The following is a 5,247-nucleotide window of genomic DNA, read 5'->3' as shown; positions in this document are numbered from 1 at the left end:
TCCGGAGTGGAGTCCCATACCTGTTACTTATCAGGTAGTTTTCCAGCAACTCCTACAGCAGAGCTGGTACCAAATAGTACTGTTTTTTTCCTTTCCTTTGGACAATACTAGCAATGCTGAGAGGGGGTCCTGATGCTCAGTGTCTCCATACTATTTGCCCAGGCCTGTGCCCTGGAGAGGACACTCCAGCTTCATGGTTAAACATTAGCAAAACATGGGAAGAAACAGTTACCGATTATAAGCTCTCACTCAATTGGTGTAGAGTATGAGCACCAGGGGCTAATTTTGACAGTGGGAGAGATCATCGCATCTCAATGGATAACTGCCACCTACTCCAAGCTGTGCAGCCCCCAGTCAGTTAGGTGCTGTCCTGCCACGACCTACTTGCTTCAATGGGTGCTTGCAGCTTCGAGAGATATCTCTCAACTGGCGGATTGATAATCTATGCACCAGGCAAGACAAACTCAACAAAGAAGACACCAGTGCTTCGCATCACAAGCTGGAATGTAAGGACCATGTGTCCTGGCCTTACCGACAACCTTCTGCAGGTTGATAGCACACACAAGACAGCTGTGATTGACAAGGAACTCACAAGGCTCAATGTGGACATTGCTGTGCTGCAAGAAACTAGACTCATTCAAAGTGGATCCCTCAAAGAGAAACACTACACCTTCTTCAGGCAGGGGAAAGCCCAAGAGGCAACTCGTGAGCATGGAGTGGGTTTCACAGTAAATAACATGCTACTTGTGATGAGTAAACCACCCACAGCAGGCTCAGAGAGACTTCTTACCCTTCACTTGTCAACAAGCGCGGGCCCAGATAATCTCATGTGCATCCATGTGCCGACACTCACCTCCACCCCAGATGTCAAGGATCAATTCTATGAGACACTTGACACTGCCATCAGTAGAATTCCCAGCACTGAGGGACTGTACCTTCTAGGGGATTTCGACGCAAGCTTGGGTACTGACTACAGCTTGGCCAACGAGCATAGGGCACCAGGGGATTAGCAAGATGAACGAAAATGGACAGAGGTTTCTGGAGCTATGCTGTCACCATGGACTCTGTGTGACGAACAGCTATTTCCAGGTCAAACTGTGCCACAAGGTGTCCTGGAGACATCCGAGATCATGCCACTGGCACCAGCTAGACCTTATCATCACCAGACGTACCACCCTCAGCAGTGTCCTCATCACACGCAGCTATCATAGCGCTGACTGTGACACTGACCACTCCCTGGTGTGTAGCAAGGTCAGGCTTCAGCCAAGAAAGCTTCACCCATCCAAGAAGAAAGGTCGTTCTCGGATCAACACTTGCCGAACCACTGATCCAGAAAGGACCCAGGAGTTCCTCAACATCCTCGATCAGGCTCTTTCAGAAAACACCCAAGGCCTCAGTGTGGTATCAAAGTGGAATCATCTGCACGCCACCATCTATAACTCTGCACTCGCTGTGTATAGGAAAAGAGATGGGAGGAATGCTGACTGGTTTGCGGCTTATTGGACTGAAATGGAGTCAGTTACTGCAACTAAGAAGAGAGTCCTCATGAACTACAAACAAGTCCCCAGCAAAAAAACTCTAGACGCTCTCAGAGCTGCCAGAAACAAGTCTCTGCAGACTGCTCAGCACTGCACCAATCAATACTGGTTAAAACTCTGCAACAGCATACAAACTGCCACTGAATCTGGGGGATGCTAGAGGGACATATGAAGGAATTCAACACACCAAGGTTCCTTAGACAGCACCTTCCATACCCGCAACCTCTACCAACTAGAAGGACAAGGGCAGCAAATTCATGGGAACACCACCACCTGCAAGTTCCCCTCCAAGCCACACACTATCGTGACTTGGCCTTTCCTTCACTGTTGCTGGGTCAAAATCCTGGAACTCCCTTCCTAACAGCACTGTGGGTGTACCTACCTCACACAGACTGCAGCGGTTCAAGAAGGCAGCTCACCACCACCTTCTCATGGGAAATGAGGGATGGGCAATAAATGCTGGCTTAGCCAGTGATGACCACATCACATGAATGAATAAAAAAAAAATTATGAAAGCAATGGGAGCAGCAGTAACTAAATCAACACCTTTGAAGACAAAGACAGGGGTGATCATCACTGAACCTAACAAGCAGATGGAAAGGTGAGTGGAGCATTACCTTGAACTCTACATAACGGAGAACATTGTCATTGAAGTAGCTCTCAGCACCATTCCAGACTTCCCTGTCATGGAGGAGCTGGACAGCGACACCACCATAGAGCTCAACAACGCCATTGACCGTCTTGCCAGTGGTAAAGCCATGGGAAATGATGATATTCCACCTGGAATCATCAAAAGTGGAAAAGCAGCTCTGCTGCAGCATCCCCATGAACTTCTGTGTCTCTGTTGGAAGGGGAGATCGGCACCTCTCAACATGCGTGATGCAAACATTGTCACCTTGTGCAACAATAAAGGCGATCGCAGTGACTGCAGCAATTAGCGAGGCATCTGCTTGCTAAGTATTGTGGGGAAGGTCTTTGCTCGCATTGCTCTGACCAGATTGCAGACCCTGACATCACATCTATCCTGAGTCTCAGTGCAGCTTCAGAGCTGGTAGATCGACAGTCGACATGATTTTCTCACTTCGGCAGTTACAGGAGAAGTACTGTGAACAGTACAGACCACTCTACATTGTCTTTATAGACATCACCAAGGCCTTCGATCTTGTTAGCAGAGACAGACTCTTCAAACTGCTGTGGAAACTAGGCTGCCCTCCTGAACTCTTGGGCGTCATCTCTTCTTTCCACGAGAACATGCACAGTTCCGTCAGTTACAATGGAGCAACATCAGACACTTTCACGATCAGCAGTGGGGTAAAACAGGGCTGTGTCCTGGTGCAAACTCTCTTCGGAACGTAGGAGGAGGCAGTTTACCCTGTCGAGCCTGATCTGTCATTCAATTACATCCTTGATGATCATCTGCCTCAACACCACTTTCCCGCGCTCTCCCCATATCCCTTGATGTCATGAGTATCAAGATTTCTATCAATTTCTGTCCTGAACATGCTCAGTGATTGAACTTTCACAAACCCCTGAGGTAGAGAATTCCAAAGACTCACCACCCTCTGAGTGAAGAAATTCCACCCTATCTCAGTTTTAAATGGCCTTTTAAATGAAACTTTAAGGAATACAAGCCCAGTTTGCTCATAAGACAATCCCACCATCCCAGGGATTAGTCTGGTGACCCTCCGTTGCACTCCCTCTGTGGCAAGTATATCCTTCCTTAGATAAGGAAACCAAAACTGTGCACAATACTCCAGCACGATCTCACCAAGGCTCTATACAATTGCAGCAAGACATCTTTATTCCTGTACTCATGACCCCTCGTGTTAAGGCCAACATACCATTTGCCTTCCTAATTGATTGCTGCACCTGCATGCGAATTTTTAGTGTCTCATGAACAAGGACACCCAGGTCCCTTTGGACATCAACACTTCCCAACCTCTCACCATTTAAGAAATATTCTGTCTTTCTGTTTATTCTACCAAAATGGATAACTTCACACTTATTCACATTATATTCCATCTGTCATTTCATTCACTTATCCTGTCCAAGTCCCCTGGAAGCCTCCTTGTAACCTCCTCACAGCTCACATCCTTTACAATTGGCATATTCTTCTCCATGCTGCTATTTTAAACTTTCAGTGACTCAGATGGGGGTGTCCACCTGCATACCAGAGCTGATGACAAGCTGTTCATCTTGGCAAGACTGCGCACCAAGACCAAAATGAGTCAGTTCTTGGTCTGTGTGTTGCTGTTTGCTGATGACGCTGTGCTGACATCCCATAATGAAGTTCATTAACAGCAGCTTGTATATCAGTTCTCCCTGGCCTGCAAGGAGTTTGGACTGACGATCAGCATCAGGAAGATCAAAGTTATGGGCCAGGACGTAGAGACTCCACCTTCCATCAACATCGACAGCCTCACTTTGGAGGTTGTCAACAGCTTCACAGACCTTCGATCAACAATCACCAGCAATCTGTCCCTTGATACTGAAATCAGCACCAGGATTGTCAATGCTGCAGCTGTCATGTTAAAGTTGAGAAGACGAGTGTGAACCGACAGCAAACTGATCGAAAATACAAAACTCCGCGTGTACCAGGCTTGTGTTCTCAGCACCCTCCTTTATAGTAGAGAAGCATCAACAACTTATGCAAGCCAAGAAAAGCAGCTGAACAGCTTCCACCTCCGCTGTCTCAGATGGATATTGGGCATCTCCTGGCAGGACAGAGTGCCGAATGCAGAAGTACACCAGCGTGCAGGGATCTGCAGCATGTTTGCCCTCTTGAGTCAGCAGTGACTCTGTTGACTGGGTCATGTGTGCTGAATGGATGACGGTCGCTTTGCCAAAGACATGCTCTTTGGTGAGCTTGCTATCAGCACGAGACCAACAGGTCACCCACGTCTGTGATACAAGGACATCTGCAAAGCGAGATCTCAAGCTGACTGAGATTGGAGTCGATCCATGGGAAGTCCTTCCTGCTGACTGGAATTCCTGGAGAAAGGCATTCAGGAAGACCATGGGAAAAGTAGAGGACAAAAGAAATGACCAGATGGTGGGAAAGAGAGCTCAGAGGAAGGAAAAATTATCCGTCGACCTCGGGCCAATGATATTCATCTGTACCAGCTGAGGAAGGGATCGTCACTCACGAGTCGTCCTCTCCAGCCACAACAAACGATGTTTCACACAGAAGTGACGTACACCCCGGGTGTAGCCCATCGTCTTCCGAGACGGACGGTTGCCGATTACAATTACAACTACAGCTACAACTACAAGAGCGAGTCAGAGGCTGGGAACACTGCCGTGACGAACTCAGCTCTTGACTCGCCAAAGCCTGCCCACTATCTACAAGGCCTTCCTCTGATTTCAATTGCACGCACATTCGTGATCTGGCTCTGTAGCTTAGTTAGTTAAAGCACCTGTCTAGTAAACAGGAGATCCTGGGTTCAATTCCCAGCAGAGCCTTATTTCACAGTAGCAACATGCTTGAAAAGTTTCATTATCAACATTGACATCTGTGTCTTGTGAACTTTAATTCAAAATACTTGATGAATTTCAATCGCAAAAAAAAACAGCCTTTGTGAAGGATATGAGTTTGGAATGGCTGTTCCTCCTTGGACAGAATTTCAGTACTGATACATCAAAGGTAACTTCTTTGACATAAATTTGTTCACAGTGACATTCAACCTGGAAAACAGCTTGATATTAATCT

At 47.2% G+C, this 5,247-nt stretch overlaps 1 non-coding gene across 1 annotated transcript; it reads left to right on the top strand.

The window, feature by feature from the left end:
* Positions 1–4,926: 4,926 nt before the first annotated feature.
* On the top strand, positions 4,927–5,000 carry trnat-agu (transfer RNA threonine (anticodon AGU)). Its single transcript has one exon. It is a non-coding gene; the product is annotated as a tRNA-Thr (tRNA).
* The last annotated feature ends 247 nt before the right edge of the window (positions 5,001–5,247 follow it).

The sequence above is a fragment of the Heterodontus francisci genome, unplaced genomic scaffold (genome assembly GCF_036365525.1).
Source record: "Heterodontus francisci isolate sHetFra1 unplaced genomic scaffold, sHetFra1.hap1 HAP1_SCAFFOLD_58, whole genome shotgun sequence".
Taxonomy (NCBI): domain Eukaryota; kingdom Metazoa; phylum Chordata; class Chondrichthyes; order Heterodontiformes; family Heterodontidae; genus Heterodontus; species Heterodontus francisci.
The sequence above is the reverse complement of the archived record's forward strand: the minus strand, read 5'-3'. Positions and strand labels throughout refer to the sequence as shown.